At 37.0% G+C, this 22,751-nt stretch overlaps 1 long non-coding RNA gene across 3 annotated transcripts in view; it reads left to right on the top strand.

Annotated features, from left to right (window-relative positions):
- LOC125259209 overlaps positions 1-22,751 on the top strand; it is a 117,645-nt gene that overhangs the window by 15,916 nt on the left and 78,978 nt on the right. Inside the window, exons 4-6 of one of the 3 annotated variants that reach the window (XR_007182754.1) lie at positions 637-694; positions 2,203-2,366; positions 2,563-2,605. This is a non-coding gene — a long non-coding RNA (uncharacterized LOC125259209). Of the gene's footprint in view, positions 1-636; positions 695-2,202; positions 2,367-2,495; positions 2,606-22,751 lie in introns of all 3 variants that reach the window. The other 2 variants (XR_007182752.1, XR_007182753.1) reach the window with 2 other exon arrangements.

Below are 22,751 nucleotides of genomic sequence, written 5' to 3'. Positions count from 1 at the left end.
TTGAAAAGTTTTTGCAGATGTACTTCGGGAATGAAATATTACATTTAATATAAATTCCTATAGTTGGTTGCTACAGGTTGCAATAAGCTGTGTCATATTGCAAATTGTATCCTGGTCAGAGCATTCTGGTATGTTGCTTAGCTAACAGTTTCATCGTTCTTCACTGGAACATCTTGAAATGCATGAGGCAGCAGAAGGCAGGGCCTGTATTGATTGTATTGCTGAGAATAGAGCATGCAGGCACAGCGCCCAGAGCTTTGTCATATACAGGATGTATGTGGATAATGCAGCGTTCCGTTCAAAGTCAGATGTGGCTATTTCTGTTTTATATCTCCTACTTCCGACCACAAATGCATTCCATTAGTTGACGCACAGAAAATGACATATAAAAACAAATTGCAATTCTAGCATTCACTTTAGAAATGTCAACAAAGAGAACCACATCTCCTGGAAACCAAACCAAATAGGATGAGTGATGGTACACAGTGTTTATTTTGCACGTGCAAAATTATCAACCACAGAGCTTGTTTACAGTGTTTTATGCATTTGCAATTGCAATCAGCTGCATACAAATTATTGTTTATCATTGTGTGTATATACCCGTGTGTTGCCAAGCTCGTTTAATGTCATCCACAGTTTCAAGTTGGAAGACCAACTTCCCAAGACCAAGTTGGATTTTGTTGCAGTTTTCCAAGTAAGAAGTTCTGAATCTCATTTTGAAGTTGGAAATCCAAGTAGAAAGTTGGATAATCACATGTTCCATTTTGATTATGATGTAGCATTAATAGCTTTGGTCAGCATGCTACGGATGATGGTAAAATTATAGCGGAAGGAATGGGAATGGGCATCCGTCCTGCTCTTGCTGGCACATATTGATACTGTCCATATGCCAGCTGTAAAATTAGTCTGTGTTGGCACAACATGACTGTTGAGCCATATGATAATTAATTAACACAATAGAGTTGACTGTCAGTGTTCAATGAAAAAAAAAAAAAAAAAAAAATAAAAACTAGATTTGGAAACAGATGTCGGTACAGGAAGTTTCCAGCAAGAAAGAAGCTGGGAAAGCATTCAGTAATTTCTTGTTTATCTGATATAGATGAAGACTGACAGGAGGTTGAGCGATTAAGAGGAGGCAACACAGAGTTAAAAATGTCAAGAAAGAACAACATTATTCATAGTATATGTGCAATATTGATCATGCTTACCTTTAGGGACAGACATTTGATAGCCATACATTAGTATGTGATAAGCTAAAGACAAAAAAGGACATTTGTGTGCATCGGTCTGTGTTGTTCATGTCAAATAATATCAGTCATATTAAATAAATGTCATTTCTTATGTTTTTTTTTTTTCATATATATATATATATATATATATATATATATATATATATATATATATATATATATATATATATATATATATATATATATATATGCAAATGCAGTGTCTGAGTAGGCTATTATTTACATAAAATACCTATTATGTTATTCATGATTTAGTAGCATCATATTTAATGGAAGCTTAAAGCTACTGATCATTCCTTGCTGTCCACAACCTACCTGAACAAACAAGTGAGCCATTTTGGGTTAGGAACCTACTACTTTAGATGATACACAAGGGCAGCCACCACATGAACATAATTCTCAAAAGCCTCCCCTATCACTTCCCACACAGCATCCCACCTTATGTGCCACATTCCTAGTTCCTGTTAAAAGCTATAAAATCCCATCAGAGTTCCTGCTTCTGGCCAGCAACTCATGTGATGGCTGTTTGAGTGCTTTCCCAACTACCCAAGGGAATGACAAAATGCTGCAATGGATTTTTGGCGAAAGGTCAATTGCAAGTTCTGAAAAAAGAGGAGTAGCAAATTGCCATTGACACGAGAAGTTTGGAAACTGAAGACAAAGTGGACTGCAAAGATCAAAATGTCCCTAGACATCGTGACAGAAGAAACAGCGTGCCATGAAGATTAACTTGACAGATTTACTGATCTGTAAACAACAAATGTGTTAAGACTGCACTGAGTGTGAAGGATATGTACTGCATGTATGTATGTATGTATATGCTATTGTCAGCTCAAAAACACCCTTTGCCAAATCTATTTACTTTCTTTACAAGTTACTACTGACGTTTCCAGTTTAAGTATAACCGTTTCTTTTGCTTTGGTCACTAACTCTTGTTTGCCTTATATTGCAGGTCCACAGGCTGCTAGCCTGACCATGATTCACGTATTGGACTGATCCCCACTCTTTTGCAATCCTGGGCAGCGCTTGATCCAGTCGGATAACGAAGAGATTGATAACAGACCTATTGAGATAGAGCGCTCCCTCAGTGTATTTGCCAGCCTGTAAATCAGCGAGGTAAGCCACCAGCCTATGCTAGCTGAGCCAGAAGTAAATTGCTGTTTACTCCAGAGCCTGCGGGTGTCCTTTAGGCCAGAGAGCCCCCGGTTGCACTGTAACTCAAGAGCTGTGTGTCATTATATACAGGGAACTGATCAATAGTTGCAGGGAAATCCATAGGAAATCTGGGTAAAACCTTTGCTTCATTCCGCAGCTGTCCGGATGAATGACAGCACCATGCTGTCAAAAGATGTATTGTAAGTATTTATTATTTATAAAGCACATTTCAATACAACCAAAGTTGTCCAGAGTGCCGTACATTAAAAATAAACAAACACAAGGCCCAATTAATATAAAGCATGCAAAACACATACACATCTAAGAGTAAAACCAACAAAAAAAACAAGAAAACATAGAACACAAACACATCTAGGAATTAATCACCCGAAAATTTAAAAGCCATACTAAGTAGATGAAGATTTTAGCAAGTATTTAAAGCTAGAAATTGTCTGAGCGGATCTAATAGAAAAGGGCAGCGAGTTCCATAACTTTAGAGCAGCTACTGAGAAAGCCCGATCTCCTCGTAGTTTTAGTCTAGATCTGAGAACCACTAGAAAAAGCTGGTCAGAAGATCTCAGGGGCCTAATAGAGGAACATCGGTTCACTACAGTCTCCAGATACTTTGGTGCCAGCCCATTCGGAGATTTAAAAACAAACAATAAAAGTTTATATTCAATTCAGAAATGGACCGGCAACCTCATGATGTATTTGGTTTAGTGTTGAGCTACATTTGAAATGCAACCCTCACTTTTGTGGCTGTTCGAACACATTCAACCACATGAGAGTCTACACTACAAAAGCAATCCGGTCAAATGCGTTTTCGACTACCTCTGGAAGTGGCTGAAAGTGGACAAGCTCAAAACGTTTTATACCCCATTTACACCTGTATTTAGCATTGTCCATTTGTGATATGATCAACCAAAATGCATCTTAATACCAGGTGTAAACAGGGTCTTAGTCTCCAGTGTCACCATTTCCCATAACTGCAAACTGCTTGGAGTCTCCAGAAGTGCAGGGTGTCAGAGACTTTGCCAGAGACTTTTCAGAGACTTTGCAAGGTGTCCTCCACATTAATCACAAGCTGAAGTGTCATGAAATAGATGAAGACTGATTTTTAAAAAAGTTTTATAGACAGATAGGTTGAGAGTAACTCTTGAAGTACTGTACCAGGAGTTCAAGTCAGACAACAGCAGCGGTGGCGAGGGAATCATGGTGTGAGCTGCTACTAACAATGAGGAAGACGGACCTTTCAAGGTGGGGTGATGGACTTAAAATGATCATCCAAAACATACTGCCAGATTCTGGAAGATAAATTCTTCAAACAGTGGTGCTGGTTCCTCAAGAGTCAACCTCTCTGTCTATAAAGCCTTTAAAAAAACAGTCTTCATGTATTTCACAACACGTCAGCTTGTGATTCTTATTAAGTGGGGTTCAGGTTTCAGAAATCTTGACCTTAGCAAAGTGATCAGAATATCGACTTGCCTAATAATTATGCATGCGCTGTAAAGAATTTTTGGTAACACTTTGGTATGGGTTCTCACTTTTAACTAGTTGCTTATTAGCTTGCATATTAGCTGTTTATTAATACTTATAAAGCACATATTAATGCCTTATTCTGCATGACCATATTCTACATCCCTAAATCCTACCCCATACCTAGACTTAAACACTACAACAACTACCTTACCACTACCTTACTAACTATTAATAAGCAGTAAATTAAGAGTTTATTGAGGCAAAAGTCGTAGCTGATAGTGAATATGTGTTCCCCAAACCAAACTGTTACTGCATTTTCTATGCATGTAGCATTTTGGCACTCAATACAATCCCTTGATTGTACTGACATAAATTTGCATCATGCAATCATTTTGCAATTTTTGGCAGATACCTTGAGCACGTGTCTCAAGATATGCGTTTTAAAAGTTGAACTTCTTTTATCTTGATGCTGTGCTCACATGTGAAATGCTGCAAAAGACACGATGCATGAGTGTAATGGTCAAAGATGTCTACAGATCTGGAGGGTCATAACCTGCAGAGTTCAGTTCTAACCTTGATTAAACACATCAGAACCAACTAATCAAGGTCTCCATGGATTTCTTGATAATTACAGGAAGGTGTGTGTAATTAGGGTTGAAACTAATCTCTGTGGGTCGTAGCCTTTTGGAACGGAATTCAATAGCCCTGGTCTACATAGAGAAAAAAAAAAAAAAAATGGAAAAGCCCCTTATAGTGGAAGGTGAAGTCTGTGAAGGTACAGTGATTGACATGATCACATTCAAATGGAACAAACCCCTGAGTGAATTAGCATAAAAATAAAATTTTTCATCATAATGATGATTAAAAATAAAAATTGTCAATCATATTTCTCCCACCCCTACTACATTCCATGTTTAATAATGTGAGAGACATTCAGGCATCATTGTTGAAATACATTGATACCTGGTACATTTACTTTCCAGGAGTCAGTAAGGAGAGTTATTACTACATTGAAAATGGAAGCTTGAGCACATTACATTTTGGGATACAGTGCACCCTTAGTTTTGAAGGATTAATTTGATAAGGATTTTTATATTTTTTACTCGTGATATCTACTAGTGTTAATTTCATCAGCTATTTTTAAATTTAGTCTTATTCCTGAGTCAAATGTAGCTTTTAGTTTTTACCACATTTAGTCAACCTTGCCCTTTTTGTTTAGTCAAGTTTTAGCTGACGATGCCCTAGTTTCATGGACAAGGCTTAATGCATGTTTGAGCTGTTTTAACTGAAAGCTACTTCCACTGACAATTTACGATTTAAAATCATAACAAAAATAAAAGCAATTAAATGTGTTATTATAATTAAAATATGAAAATTAAAATGACAGGTAATTCACACGCAAAATTTCTCTGTACTGTACTGGCTACGTGTTGGTAGCCATTAAAGAAAACGTAGTATCATATTTATGTTTAAATAGTCCTATGTTATGTTTTAAAATCATCTATTTGATTATAAAAAGTGAGTAAGATGCATCATAAGATGATCAATATATCGGGAGACATGCAGTGGATCAGACATGATTTTGACCACTTCATTAAGTTTTGTTTTGTAGAAAGCCTTTCTTTAAAGTGAATTTCGTTTTGTAAAACTTGTGTTTTAATTTTAATCAATGTTTCATTAACCAAATGCCTGGATGTAATAAATAAGAAGCAAATATAGCAGAAAATATAATCATGACATGGAGGCGCGGGCGCGATCACTTGCGCGTGAACTGGAACGCGTTTTACTGGAATTTCGTTTAACGAAAACGAAATAATTCAAAACTAAAAGAAATAGGCTATTCTGATTATGTAGACTAAACTGAATGAAATGTGCATTCTCTCTCTAGCGCGTCCACTATGAGGAGGTTGATGAGAGTCAGTAGGCTAATGTCAACTTCATCTTTGTAGCCGACACTGATTCAGAAAACATTACTTTATTAATAAACAATTAAAATGTCTCCTTGCTGTTTTGGTCACATTCATGAGACCAATATCGATTCGTAAATCACAGTCGATCTTTTGGAAGGCTATACGCTGTTTTCAGTTGATGAATGAAACAGTACATAGTGCGCCTCCCATCCAATAAATCGCAATAGACTTAAAGCTTTGTGTTGCTTTTGATATGGAACTAAATCTCAGATTTCAAATTTTGTCCATTTCATTAAGAAATTCAAGCAATAAATACCGTTGTGGCGCTCTTTAATGTGGCGTGATAGATAGCTTCTGGGTACTCGCCTGTGCGTTATCAAACACATAGCGAAAGATTCGTGCCAGTTTAATTTTTGTTCTGGATCCAGCTCTGCTGCTACATTGGAGCGCACTCGCCACCAACTGGACGGGTGGGAATTACAGTTACAATTTACAATAGATCACCCTCAGTGTAATCTGTCAACGTGACGGACGGCCTTCAGATTTTTCCGTCTCTGATAAAAAAATTCCGTCAATGACGGATAATTTTCGGTTAATGCAACCTCTGATATAATGTGATGGTAACATGAATTTTAGTTCCAATTTTGGCTTCCAACGATTATGAAAACATGACCATTGCACCACATTCCATTCCTTTCCTTTACAGCAGTGCACTTTCACTTCTATTAAAAGCACAAACTTAACAGCCAAATCATTTAAATCATGTAACATGACTGTCATAAAATGCAGACTACTGTGGGATATCACTATCATGAAAGAAAAACAGATTTTGGTCATATCGACGACTCCTAATGATGTAAAATAATTATGATTAGGATTTTGGCCATAATTGAGCAGCAAATAACAATTAATGCCTTTCGCATTGTACTGAAAATGTATTATGGAATACTGGCTAATGGTTTAATTTACTGTTTAAAATTGTATAAAGTACAGTAAGCCTGTACTGTACAGTATTCAGTAGTAGAACAGCAGTAGAAGTAGAACAGTCACTGTTCTTGTATGTAATACAAGGTTAGCATTTTAAAATGATTTTGAATAATGATCTCTCTTATTCAGCATTTGCTGACAAAATTGCACATTGTACACTCACAAAAGCAATAGTAAAAGGATTTCCCTCATGGTTTGGATATGAGAGGCGTTAAGCTGTCTGTGCAGCGTTGGGCACATTAGAGAGATGCTCTGGGTTCTGCTAAGGCCTGACAAACCTGTGAGTTGGATAAGCCCTTGCTAGGTGCCAGTCCACAGAGACGCTGACAGTTACAAGGGCACTAAGTCCTTTCTGGGCTGTCACCTAGCCTGCTACTGTAAGTCTCGGACGGATTATGTTGACACGGCAGGGACACGGCAGTCAACTGCATGTGACTGAAGCGGCGGATCATTACGGCACTCTCCCTTTCAACCTCACACCTCGCAAATGTAGAAATGCCTTTTTCTCCGCTTGTCTACAGCTGTTTTCCTCTCTTAGACATGTCCTGGGAATTTCTGCCTTTATGTCTTTTTCTCTCTGAGGAATTGTATGTGTGACCTTACTGGGCTGATTTTGATTCATGTGTGTATTTCTCCATTTACGCTGTGACGGTTTTACTGATGATCGATTTGATGACTTCACAATGACTTCAGAGATCCACTGGGATGCTGTGCTTCCTCTGCAAACTATTTCAAATGGCCTGATGTCTTATGCATAAGCTCTTAATAATTGGATGCCATCAATATGTGTAATCTGTGCTGAATAAAACATAGACTGCAAAGGTGCTTCAGAGGACAATGTCAGAGAGCATATTAAAATAAATGTTAGTGATGCAGTCAAATGAAAATTCTTGGTTGATACTGAAAAGTGTAATTTTAAAAGATCAATTTTTGGTAAGATGACCCAATATCTGAAATGGAAACTGGGGCTACTATATCAGTGGTCAAAGTAGAATTGAAATTAACACCCTAAAACAATTCACCAAAAACTACAAGAAAAACAGCAAATAGTAGTATTGTAAATAGCAAACAGATCAAAACAGTATTATAATAAAATTATGACTTTACAGAAACACATTACAAAGCTAATACACAATAAATATGAGAACCTTTGATAAATATTTAACAAATATTTGTAACATTTTGTAATTGTATTTAATGTTGTCATTTTCACAAACTGTATACGATTTTGGTTAAATTGAGAAAAAATAGATATCACGATTATCCCATGATTTCAAATAGACAACTAAAACAAAAAAATAACAATTTATAAGTTCTGACAAAATGTTAATTGCTGCAGTCTATTAAATTTATATATATATATATATATATATATATATATATATATATATATATATATATATATATATATATATATATATATTATTCATTTGAATTAATTATTTTAAACAAATCGGTTTGAATGAATGATTCAATGACTCGTAAAGACTTAATTCCTGGAAGGTTCATTACTGGATGAATTTAAGTCACTTGTCGACACCTACTGGTGTTGATAAAATTGAGACAATCTTTAATTGAAGCGCCATGTTACTTTCAAAAGGCAATTTACTCTATTTATACGCCACTGTAGACATCAGTGTTTATATCTGAACTAAACTTGTGTTTATATCTGAAGTACTTGTGTGATCATTTTAATTTTTGTATCACAGTAATAATGAAATTGTATGGATGAAATATTAGGCTCGTTTGAGATGCGCCTTGCCTTTTTTCGTCAAGAGTAGGTGGCTGCCTATGCACATGTTGTAGTATTTATGCACGTTGTAGCTTTTTGTTCAAATTGTTGTTTTTTTCCATTGAAACTTACCCAGTGTTAATAAAAAAAAAAAAAAAAAAAAAAAAAAGGATGCATAAAGCTATGGGGACATGCTGGCGGGGAAAGAGTTAAAGTGATATTATGTAATTTTAGCTAGCATTAGCATCACTGTTTTTTTTTTTTTTTTTTTTTGTGTGTACTTGAATTACTGATACTATAATGCCATCTTTCAAGTTTTCTGGAAAATTACACTGATTCTAGTGAGTTTTAGAGAGCGGTTTACGCAGTAATAAATTCCCCCAACAGCAAAGCAGCAACTTGGGCATAATCTTATTTTTTTTTCAGTCATCAAATCTTTCCAGTCTAAGAATGCCATATTGCACTCACTTTTTGTTTTTGTCGGCCTTCTGGCTTCAGAACTTTTCAGCTTCTTCAGCTGTACAGATCTCAATTCTCCTGTTGTGTCCACTGGTAAATCATTACAAAAGTGTGTTCCATTGTCTAATGTTTACTCATGGCATAATCAAATAATACTACGCTAGCATATATAGAGGGTTCAGTTTACTAAAACACCGCAGATCACATAATTTCAATATGGCAAAATACAGGTACGTTCGTAAAAGGCGTTCATATCCTTGTTGCAGTCGTAATTACAGCTTGTAAGATAGGGATTTTCTAAGAGCTCCAACCTGTACCAAATAACTGCTGCAGATTAATTTCGGCATTGACGAAAACGCATAATTCCCAGTCCGAGGACATTAACAGCTCCAAATAGAATGTCACTAGAGGGGTGAACTGCACCATACACAATTAAAGTCCCCTAAAAAAAATAATTTTATTCATTAAAATTATTTTATCTATTAAAACTAATCTTTGACATACAGTACAGTCCAAAAGTTTGGAACCACTAAGATTTTTAATGTTTTTAAAAGAAGTTTCGTCTGCTCACCAAGGCTACATTTATTTAATTAAAAATACAGTAAAAACAGTAATATTGTAAAATATTATTACAATTTAAAATAACTGTTTTCTATTTGAATATATTTCACAAAGTAATTTATTCCTGTGATGGCAAAGCTGAATTTTCAGCATCGTTACTCCAGTCTTCAGTGTCACATGATCCTTCAGAAATCATTCTAATAAGCTGATCTGCTGCTCAAGAAACATTTAATGTGTACAATTGTACAAAATATTTGTGTACAATATTTTTTTTCAGGATTATTTGATGAATAGAAAGTTCAAAAGAACAGTGTTTATCTGAAATCTAATCTTTTGTAACATTATAAATGTCTTTACTGCTTTTTGATTGATTTAATGCATCCTTGCTAAATAAAAGTATTCATTTCTTTAATTTCTTTTCAAAAAAATAAAAATAAAAATTCTTACTGACCCCAAACTTTTGAACGGTAGTGTATAATGCTACAGAAGCTTTGTATTTCAGATAAATGCTGTTCTTTTGAACTTTCTATTCATCAAGGAATCCTGAAAAAAAAAGTACACAACTGTTTTCAACATTGAAAATAATCATAAATGTTTATTGAGCAGCAAATCAGCATATTAGAATGATTTCTGAAGGATCATGTGACACTGAAGACTGGCGTAATGATGCTGAAAATTCAGCTTTGCATCACAGGAATAAATTACTTTGTCATATATATTTAAATAGTACACAGTTATTTTAAATTGTAATAATATTTCACAATATTACTGTTTTTTACTGTATTTTTAATTAAATAAATGTAGCCTTGGTGAGCAGACAAACTTCTTTTAAAAACATTAAAAATCTTAGTGGTTCCAAACTTTTGGACTGTACTGTATTTAAGAATTTTTTTCCAGTGAAAATAATTTCTTCATGCCCTAAAATAGCTTGAATATAACTTTATATCCTTGCTTCATTTAGCATTCATAGAACCATGAATATGTAAATTAGTCCCCGCCTCCACTCAGTCACACCAGCTCGGACTACCTGATCCACTCTGTCAACTGTAGTAAACACTACACAATGACAAGTGGAAATATTGGATTAATTCAGTCACATATGTTTGAACCAGAGACTAATTCAGAAGAAGAAGTGGAAGAGCGAATTATACAGGGTCGTCTAGAAGTCGATGTATCAGAATGGTAATGTGTTTTATGCATTATCTCTATAACGTTGGACACATAATGGTAATTGATATGATTAGCCTTTGCCTTGACTACATTATCAAACAGCTAATAATGTGTTGCTAATGTTACACAAACCATGTTCACCATTTTAGAATCAGACAGCCGCCTTCTAAAAATCAGCATCCGCTATAAACATCTTAGAAAGTCAGTGAAAGACATAGTACCAATTGTACTGACTGGCATTATATTTAATGTGACTTAAGCTGGATCACCTCATATATGTAACGCTAAGGTCCAGTGAAGATGAAGATGAAACGAGATAACAAGCCAACATGTGAGACAGTGTGTCTTAACATCAACACAACAAAATCTGACAACCAACAGAACTGAGGAAGGAACTTAAACACACGGTGATGATTAACTCAAAAGGCGAACAGCTGTGATGAATAGTTAGTGTCCATGGTGACTGATGAGTGGCGGCAAATGAGCAAAGACGACATGTGACAAATGAAAACAAACTGAAAGTCCATGAGAACAGAAACTAACAAGACAACTGTGACAATATGTGACAAAACTGCTCTTATCCAATCTGTTGCTGTTTCTATTTTTGACCAATATTTTCAGCCTATTTTCTTGATCGACTAAAAGATAAAATTGACATTTTATTATGTAGTTCTAATTAATATATAATTTTACCCAAGGTGAGCAAAGTTACATAAAATGAAAAAAAGAAAAGGTAATATATTGTACAGAAAACTTTGCAAGAAATATGCACTTTCCTTCTGCATGCATTTGGTGTCCTCACATTGTCAGTCAGCACTGACTGTCCTGCTCTTGGTTTCTGGACCTCCTCAGGTTCTATATATACTTATTTCAAGACTTTTGACAGTGCATTATCATCCCATAATATTCACACCTGCCATAAAATTATACCACTAGGATAAATTCTTCTACAAAAATGAACAGCTTCTAAAAATGTCTTTCGAGGTTTTTTTTTTAATTACGTAAGTGGTAATATGTTTTAAGAACCATTATTCATTCCAAACCTGTATGCTGTTAATTTTTCTGTAGAACACCAAAGCAGATAACCTAGCAACTAGGGCTGCACGATATTGGAAAAAAATTACATTGCGATATTTTTTTCCCAACGATATATATTGCGATATTGAGAGCCATCAATCCAGGCTAAAGTCAATAATTACCATTCCATGATATGAATAATTTCACTAATAAGCAAGCTTCATTACAAGTGACAAAAAGGTCACTTAATATTTTATTCCAAAATTAGAACATTTCTGTAAACACAAAAGCAGACACATTTTTAAAATATAGCTGCAAGCAGCAATTACGGGGCCAAGCACAAAAAGGGCACAAGAAGCCAGCCAACATGGCTGTGAGCATCAGACCAAATGCAACAGTGAGCAATTAAAGACCTATTAAGATCATTTTAGGCAAAAGAGCTGAAAAATGATCAAAAATTAGGATTTACTGGTTCATCACTTTCGACCAATAGGTGGCGCTGTGTCCAAATTGTTGTGTTATGGTCAGAGTGAGGTGACAATGACACTTGCAAAGTTTGGTGTCAATATGTCAAAGCACTGAAGAGATACAGCTTCAAGAGTCGTTTTTGCATCATGCCTCAAATTCTTTGCTCTGGTATACAAAAACGGTTTGACATATCGACTTGAAATCCATAACTTTTTGTCGGCAAAGTCTGAAGATGACACGTTTCAATTTTGGTGAAAATCGGAGCAACGGTCTAGGAGGAGTTCGAAAAAGTAGGTTTTTAAAGAAAAACAATATGGCGGACAGGAAGTTTAGCTGACTATGGCAAATTTGATATCTATGTTCTCAGCATGACCCAAGGAATCTACTGAGACCAGTTTCATTACAATTGGTGAATACAGTCAAAAGTTATTATCATTTTTATACATTTTGTTATAACTTTTGACCACAAGGTGGCGCTGGTCCGAAACTTCTCAGGCTCCTTCAGGGCATTGTGCTGATGACCCATACCAAGTTTCGTCACGATACGCTAATGCGTTCGTAAAATACAGCATTTTAGCACAAAATTCAAAATGGCCGACAGCCAAAATGGCCGAAGTGGGAAAATTGGATATCATTCGACTCGGCATGATTCCCCGAATCCAACGAGACCAAATTTATGATTTTAGGACAAACCCATCAAAGTTTTAAGCAAAAATATCAATTTTTCATATCTCCGCACCAGTAGGTGGCACTGCGCCGAAACACTGCATGGTGCCTCAGGTCATGCTTGTCATGACATGTACCAAGTTTGGTCTGAATATGATAAAGTGTTACAGAGATACAGCCTTACTTCTATTTTCGCAAGCGCTATGTACAATTCGATCGTGTGTTTTTCGAAAACGGTTTGAGCAATCGACTTGAATTCCATAACTTTTTGTCAGCATTCTCTGAAGATGATCTGGTTCAATTTTCGTGAAAATCGGAGTAACGATCTAGGAGGAGTTCGAAAAAGTAGGTTTATCAGAAAATTCAAAATGGCGGAAAAATTTTCATGACGGAAAATGACGTCATATGGTACATTCGATTCGTCTTGAGCCAAGGACTCAGGGGAAAAAAGAATTTTGTTTCTAGCCCTTACGGTTCAAAAGTTATTAACATAAACATAAGTGCAACTTTGGACAGCTGGTGGCGCTAGAGGGATTGAGTTAGAGACTCCAAATTTGCTATGGTCAAAGGTCAGACTGTCCTCTAACTGTGTGCCAAATTTCACAACTTTCCCGCAAGCGGTTCTATGGGCTGCCATAGACTTCAAGAGCGGAAGAAGAAGCGGAAGAATAATAATAAGCGTACGGAACGCCAACAATAACAATAGGTGCCTAAGCACCTTCGGTGCTTGGCCCCTAATAAAACAGCAGCTTTACACCAACCCCCCTGATTGGTTTACAACAATATAACTTAAAATAAATAAAACAGTGTTGGTCATCATCATAATCATGGCTAAACAAAATGATATAAAACTTCTAAACTGAGTATTCTTTAGCATGATCATGATCATGCATGCTTATGTATGCTGTATGCTTTGCTTACTCAAGGTTTTTAGCTAAGAACACAAGTCTGTCAACCTTTGCAGGCTTGAGACAGGTTCGTTGGCAAGTGACGATGTTGCCACTACTATGACAACATATCTTTAGCGATATGAAACGTTATTGCGTCTGTTATTTCTTTCTGTCGTTGAGAGCCTTTCTGGTAAGGTGTTACACTGGCAAAGGCATCACAAATATTTGTTTGCTTTGGTTGACATCCAGATTTGACTTTGTATTCGTCGTAAAGATCTTTGTGGTGCCGTTTTAAGTGATCAGACAAATTGGTGGTGTTTCCTTGTTTTGTGGCCACAACTTTATGACACTCCATGCAAAGTACCTCTTTTTGGTCAACATCCTCCTTTTTGTAGCCGAAATAGTCCCAAATAGATGATTTCGACTTTCTTTTTGGTACAAAATAATTTTTTGATGCGGATCCTCTTCGTCGCGCATTTTTAGCAGTGAATGTTGGCTGTGAGCGGTGAGCAGCGGCACAGCGAACCAATCACTGTGCAGGCACGCGGAACGTGCATTGTCACCCCAGCAACAAGCCATACAACAAACTCGTGTTTACTGTGTGCTACCGTTCTCTTAATACACCATGGGCTACTACCCTTCACATCGCATGTTCCGGCGATGTGACTATCGCTCACGCGCACATCGCGATGTCGATGTTAAAACAGAATATCGTTCAGCCCTACTAGCAACTTAAGGAGTGACACGCTAACAGCCAATCATGTAACAGTATCTTCTGTCCAATGATCAGTCATTGCGTCTGTCAGACTACTATTTTCAACAGTGTCAGCCAATGGAGGCATAGAGACCGCCTTCTGATGTTTGATTTACACCCTCTCATTAGCATGTTGTGCCAAGGAAAAATAAATATGGAGTTACATTCAAAAATGAATAAACAGTTAAAAAAAAAGTCAACTTTCAGTTTAGGGTTTATGGGCCCTATTTTAACGATCTAAACGCAAAGTGTAAAGCGCACAGCGCAGGTGCACTCAGGGCGTGTCCAAATCCACTTTTGCTATTTTAACGACGGAAAAACGGTCCGTGCGCCGGGGCGCATTTTTGAAATGGGTTGTCCCTATTCTCTTAATGAGTAATGGGCGTAACGTTCAATAAACCAATCAGAGTGTCATCTCCCATTCCCTTTAAGAGCGAGATGCGCTCGCGCCATGGCGGATTGCTATTTACATGGCGGAATTTGTTGGCAGAAAAGCTGAACGCTTTTCAAGAGAAGAAACCGATATGACGAACAATTTGAAAATTCGTAACATTATAAAATACACTGACTTATTAAACACACCGATTCAACTGAGGAGTTCAACAAGTGATGTTTTGCTGAAATTACCTGTTAAGTGGCCAGTCAATCTTTCAGTCGTCTGCGTTGGATGCAGGCTTTCAAATAGCTCCGCGCGATGAGTCAGTTAATATATATGCGTGTGTATTGGCACGATTGTTCAATTAATTAGCCAATTTTGTTCATCATTATAAGTAGTAATAGGCTGAATCGAAAATAGGTAGCCTAATTCTAATACACGCAATGACTATTCATCATTACATTTTTATATTTATGTAGCCTACACAATAATATTCTTTTACACTGTAATCCTTTTGTTTTTAATATTTGGCATGTTTGTGTGATGCGCATCCCTGTGTGTAATAACCAAAGTCACCGCGCACTGTGGACGGGCCCAGAGGCGCAGTTTCTACCAACGCGCTCTAACAAAAAAAATATTGCTCCATTGACTTTAGACTTTAGACCAGGTTTGAGTTGGTCTATGGCGCAGTCTATTTTCAGCTCCTTAAAATAGCAATGCGCCAGCAATGCGCCTGAACACACCTCTTTTTTAGACCAGCACGCCCATGGGCGCACTAACTGGCGCAAATGCATTTACTAATTTAAGGACGTGGCGCTGAACGGGAAAACGCGAACGGCGCCGGACGCAAACTAGCAAACACACTTTCGCTGCGCCTTGCGTCGCATTGCGCCGGGTGTATTATAGGGCCCATTATTTTCCCCAACATTCGTTTTATTTCTTTATTTATTAATATCCTCACACATTCAATTATTTATGTAATTGAATTCATGTACAGATAATATCTGAGCGAGAGTGCGCATGCGTCCAGTTTTGTGCAAGGGAATCCGCCTGTGAGTGGAGAGATTGCTCGCGCATTTGATGCGCTCTCGACATTTTTCAATATAATAACGCCATAGAACCCGCATTAAATGAAATATTAACATGAGAAGAAAGTCATGTCTGAATTTCGCAATATTGAATTTGTTAAAACAAATGGAGAATATCTCGTTTTTCCGTAGGTGCTCGACCATTTCCGTGTGTGGCGCTTGATCGCCGCAGTTCGTTGGAAATATTTAACATCAGGATGGATGATTACATGCTTTAAATCCTCGATTTGGGCAGCTTTGAGTAGCTCTTGAGGGTCTAATCCAGTATGGAAGATGAAATCCTCGCTGGTGTAGTTGTGTTTACCGACTTTGTTGTCATCAGCGGGAAAACCTCTCTCTATGATTGTGCTGGTTGTTATTTTCACAGCTAGAATATGACGGCTGCACAAATAGATTTTTAAATGCTCATAATAAAAACTGTATTTCTTACTGTGGTATTGTAATTTCAGGGATGAAAAAAAATTACAGACATAAATGAAATGTGGGACACCACTTAAGTCTTGTGGAAGGAAGCTCCTAATTTCGGAACTGTCCGGCATAATACGGGACGGGTGGTCACTCTACTTTAGACTTATGTTTACGTTTTAATTATTTGAGTTTTCCATGGTTGTTGACATTTCTGTCTTAATAACTGAGGGGATTATGATCAGAGGAAGGTTAAGTTTAAAATAAAAATGTTTAATATATTTTTTTCCTGGTCCTTATTTTAAATGGGTCATAAAAAAATATCAATAATTATCGATATCGACATCACATTCACATTCTTTTTTTTTTTTTGAGATTGCCAGGTATGAACAGTCATTTTTTGGCTGAACTGTTTCTTTTAAAGTGATAGTTCACCCAAAAATGAAAATTATCCAATGATTTACTCACCCTCAAGCCATCCTAGGTGTATATGACTTTTTGAAGCCCAAAATAATGCATCCATCCTTAAAAAAAAGTAATCCATATGATTCCAGAGGCTTAATAAATGTCTTCTGAAGCGAAGTGATGCTTTTTGAAAGAAAAATATCCATATTTAAAACTATAAATTCAAATAACTAGCTTCCGGCGGATGACCGTATGCAGAATGTGCAAGTCGATTTGTGGCGGAAGAGTATCCTTTGACCTGACGCACAACGTAATGACGAATGCGGAGACACGGAGGATAGAGCAAAACAAATCACTGGTCACGGATTATAAGTCTGAAACGATCATTTTTAAAGAGAAATGTCAGAGGATTTCGATATAAGAGAAGAGGAGCTTAAATTTGTTGCACAGCCTTATTTGTTAGTACCGTGAGAGACGTCTAAGGTTATAATACTCCAACAACCTGCATCATACATCACGTCAGAGGATTACTCATTTGGCGCAAGTGGACTTTATTCATCCGTCCGTTATTTTAATTTATAAAGTTGTAAATATTGATATTTTTCTTACAAATACACATTACTTCGCTTCAGAAGACCTTTATTGACCCCCTGGAGTCACATGGATTACTTTTTTTTATGGATGGATGCATTATTTTTGGCTTTAAAATGCTGCCCCCCATTCACAACCATTATAAACCTTGGAGGACTAAGGATATTATTTTTTTTTAAATATTTCTCTGATTGTGTTTGTCTGAAATAAGTCATATACACCTAGGATGGCTTGAAAGGGTGAATAAATCATGGGATAATTTTCATTTTTGGGTGAACTATTCCTTTAAGTGTAGCTGTGCATTGTTAAAGGGAACACTGTTAAAATTAAGTTAACTTTATTTCGTAATCTCACATGATTTCCATTAGAGGGTATTAATTTAATTTTAGATGGGTGAAGCCATCACTATAAGTGATCAGGGTCTTTATTTGTCCCTGAAAAGCTGTGTAGCTGTTGGCTGGAACTCTAATTAAAAGATGATAAAGCTTCCACTGATCATTTTGTCAGATTAGATGTTTTAATAAACTTTGAATCTCAGGGTACTTCACAAACTCCAGAGGATTCCCCTTTAAATAACGGCAAAAATCTAATTTAAATGTTCTCCTGCTCATTTGAGGAATTTAGTTATCTTACACCAGATGAACAAAATCCCACCAGTAAATACAACTTGGTGAAAAAAAAAAAAAAAATGTCATAGATTACTGTGCTCTTAGCCATGTTTCAATTTAATGAGTGCTTAAAGGTTTTATTATAAACATGTATTAGAGACATGATGTGTTCATTAAACATGTTTAAAAGGAAGCTTGTTTTTGAAACCAACATTATCACATACTGGTATATTTTCATATTCATATATATGTTTAGGTTGAAGGTCTCATTACAGCATAATTTGTTCTCTTAACAGAGGTACTTCAATACACACAAACTGCTCAACTAGACATCATATAACCTCTGCTGCCCATTATAATTACAATGCTTGCAGGGGAGCACTATATTCAATTTCTGTACAACCTAATGTACCAACTTCATTCGAGCTATCTTTTGTAGGTATATTCAGCCTTAGGTGTGCTGTACGCTTTTAGAAACCTTATATTTTTAATATAGAGTTTGGAAATCTTCTATTTACATGCACTGTTAGAATGTTTGCCATTCCAAATTAAACCAACAACAGCATCATCATTGTATAGTAGTATTTCCATACTGAATTGGTCTTCTTTCATGCATTTATTTGCATATTGGAATTGTGATCTTTTATTTCTATTTAACCATGCCTTTACACTGTAAGACGGTGTCATGTGTAGACATTCACAGAAAACATTTCTTATACAAACTTGGGCATTCTGTTACCCTTTCCACCTCTTCCTTATCTTATCCAATCATCTCCTCTTCCTCGAGAAATGAGCCAGAGTCAAGTAGTCCTGCAAATGCATCCAAGAGCCCAGATAAGCATTCTCTAAACTGCTGGATGGTTAATTAGGAAGACATACGGTAGTAAGATTAGAAAATATAAAAGTCAGAAGGAATCCATAGATAGCAGGGGTCCGAAACATCCACCATGTTCTGCCCCAGGCCCATCACAAGAGGCCTGAAACAGAGACATGGTAAGCTGATGTAACTTAACGAAAGGCATTGCTGTTGTTCCAGCCTCTGTCTGCTTAAGCTGTTTCATTGTCCACAAGTCCAATCCAGTGGGTGGACATTTGTCGGAAGAATGCCCAAGGTGTCTTTTCTAATGGTTTGACCTGGCATTCGATTTGTCCAGCACCTGTTGGCTGTTGTTAATCTTTGTGTGCAATTTCTGGTTCGCCTCAGTGGTATGTTTGCAATATTTAGAGGTCACTGAGAGAGATGGGCAGCAGATGCACAGCACAGCAATTATGAAGGATACACCCTTAAAGGATAAAGACCTTCCACAGCTCCGGTTTCACATATGAATGCTGTAAGAGCTGGATAGTCAATCGATGAGAGTCAGAAGGGTTTATGACGTGCTGTGTGTGGTGCTGGCTAACCTTAACAACCAGCAAACCATCTCACTTTCACAAACCTTCCTACATTTTTTTCACTCATCCACTAATAGACTAATTCAGTTATAGGGCCCTATTTTAGGAATCTAAGCGCATGGTCTAAAGCGCACAGCGCAAGTACACTTAGGGCGTGTCCGAATCCACTTTTGCTAGTTTAAGGACGGAAAAATGGTCAGCACGAGCTCCGCATGGTCTAAAAGGGTTGTCCCTATTCTCTTAATGAGTAATGGGTGTGTTTTGGGCGTAATGTGCAGTAAACCAATCAGAGTTTCATCTCCCATTCCCTTTAAAAGTCAGTTGCACTCACGCCATGGTGGATTCACTATTTACATGGCGGAATTTGTAAGTGGAAAAACTGAACGCTTTTCTAGTGAGGAAACGGAGGTTAAAGCGTGCAAGCAGACCATCTATGGAAAAACCGGATTCCACCAAAGCATTTTTATCTTTATACACACAATAATAATCTTTTACATTGTAATCCTTTTATTTTTTATATTTGACATGTTTGTGTGCTGTTGCGCGTCCCTGTGTGTGTAATAAGCAGAGTGTACGCGCGTTGCGCATATTACTAACGCGCTCTTTAAATAATGAATCAAATATTGCGGCATTGACTTTAGACCAGGTTTCAGTTGGTCAATGGCGCAGTCTATTTCAGTTGCCTCAAAATAGCAACACGCCAACAATGCACCTGAACACACCTCAATTTCAGACCAGCATACCCACGGGCGAACAGATGGGCGCAAATGCATTTGCTATTTAAACAATGTGGCGCAGGACGTGATATTGACAACTGTGTTGGGCTGAAACTAGCAAAAAACACTAAATGTGGCCCATGTAAGATATTTGTATGAAGACTTATACTGGCTGGTGGCTCCATATACTGTCCAGCTTGCTTTTTTCCACATTTTTACCACAGCTCATGATTTGTTTACTAATACATTTTGACATTTCCACAAAGTAACCAGCTCAATATGTATGGCTTTTCTGACATAGTACTCACCTGGTACAGCACTGCACTTGCGATGTGGACAGATTGGGTATAAGTGCTGTGCTGAAACACAGATCACAATAAAAGAGCTTAAAGACTTGTTAAGCTAAAATGTCATAGTGCAAGATGCAATGTAATATCATTTTGCAGAAATGACACACAGGCATATTTTTTCCAATGAGCCTGGGTTCTTGCCCTTTTTTTTTTTTTTTTTTTTTTTTTGACATACTTAGCCTTTATTTTTATTTTATTTTTTATGGGGGGAGGGGTGTTGATACTGTGTATTGCTAAACTTGACCTTTGGAAATTGATTCTTTCAAAAAATCTATAGCCGTTGTGGTTGACGCCCTTTAACTTCGACCAAATAGTGGTGTTGCTCCTTATTTTAATGATTGTGGCACTAGTCATTTTAGTTATCTGTCATGTTCTTCATGTCAAGTTCAATGAAGCATGTATTATGACAAATGTCAAGATAGATTGACGTAAAAATTGCATGAATTGTCAGAGTCTATAGCGTCATGCTGCACAGTATGCAGTGCTTTGACACGCAGCACGGTTGAGCTGCGGGTGACCGAGTTTGAGTCCTTTCCAATTCCATCCGCCCTCCTTCTCCTGCTTCACTTCCTGTCCACACTCTTCATTGCCCTATCTGAATATAAATAAATTTGCAGGCAGAAAATCAGTTTATCCAATTTATTTACACATTAGAAAGTGGAACAAATCTGAACTGAAACTATTGAACACTTTTCAAAACAAACAACAACTACAACTACAACCAAAGCTGACTCTAAAACAAATTTGATTTGGGCCCCAATCACATGTGAATGTAGCATTGCTGTGTCTCAAAATCTAGTGCAGTTATTATGGCTGTAATACACTGCATTTTCCACCAACTGGCAACCCGGATTGTCAAAATAATATTGGATAAATTGGCAGTGGGCAGGATCACACAGGCCAAAACAAAAACAGACAACATGGGACATTAGATTCAACTGTGATTAAAATATTTCTAACCACTTCTCAAAAATATAAAACATGTAACAGGCAGATACAAGTGCACATTAATTTACTGCAAAAAAAAAAAAAAAAACTGGCTAAAACAGTATACGAGTATATGTTTTATATTGAGAAATATTTAGGTTTAAGGGTAGGGGTCGGGTTAGGTGCTCAAAATGTCTAAATATGAAATGTAAATAAAATTATTGTAAAATTATTATCAAGTCTAGCTCACTAGGATTTGAAACTCCGAAGAATCACGCAGAAGTAGTCTCATAGAAGGTGCAGCTTTCATATGACACATGTTTAGCGTTTCAAAGGTCACATTGCCATTCTCTGAGGACCATCCATTTAGTCAATGACTGCTGTCTCTTCCCCTCCAGCAATGGCAACTTACTTGCAGAACGTGCCTTCAGAACGAAGATGGACATCATTGTGATGTCCAGGTGATGGATGCACTCTTCTGCAGTGTGGCCTTTGTATAACTGTTGAAAGCCCCCAAATGTAGTTGAGGGATGCGTTGTGGGTATTTGCGCCCTTGAATGGTCTGGCTGCATGTTAATGCTGATAGATGAGCTGACACTGATGGAACTCTAAGCCTGTCCATCAAAAAAGTGGGCACTGATATCTAAGTTTGACCCCATGCTTGTTTACAAACTTGAACAATTAATTTCAGTTGTGCTCTGATACTAGTGTCTAAGCACTATTCGCATGGCAGACATTAGCATCCATCATTTAATTTTTTTTTTTTTTGAGTGCTTACATTTTTGATGTTAAAATACATGCTAAATATGCAGACTGGCACAATTAAAACATTGCCCTCTGGCCTATTTCACAATGGCAGTTTCAGTGGCTAACCAGGTAAATTGAGTTTAAGTCTTAAGTTTAAGCCAACTTTTTTTTTTTTTTTTTGATATGGATTGGTTTATAGTTGTGTTCAACAACATTTTAATTTGTGCAACAATGCTAGCCTTCTCCAGAGCAGGTTTTATTGTGGATAAGAGATTACAAACCAAAACAAAACCTATTTGACGCAATAAAGTCCCTCCCCATGCATGTACGTTAAGTCCACAAGACTGTAGGGTGTCCCATTTGTAATTGTAAGTTTCAGAAGGGTGCTTGGGAGCAATGTTCCCTCTAAGCTGCGCGCGTACGCGGCCGCGCAGAAAAAAATAATTGCCGCGCAGAGAACAGACATGAAAATCATGTCTGGGGAAATCCATTTGATTGTAGTAGCTTAAATGAGAAATAACTGCAGTGCTCTGGACAACCGCTATAGAGTTATTGTCGCTATAGAGTTAGAACCGGTGAATGCGGTTTACAGGTTTCATAGAAAGAGAACGACTGAGCGCGTGTGAGCTAGCTGGCCCTGAGCCAAAA

The sequence above is a fragment of the Megalobrama amblycephala genome, linkage group LG23, assembly GCF_018812025.1.
Source record: "Megalobrama amblycephala isolate DHTTF-2021 linkage group LG23, ASM1881202v1, whole genome shotgun sequence".
In the NCBI taxonomy this organism is placed as follows: Eukaryota; Metazoa; Chordata; class Actinopteri; order Cypriniformes; family Xenocyprididae; genus Megalobrama; species Megalobrama amblycephala.
This window is presented reverse-complemented; position numbering and strand designations above follow the sequence as displayed.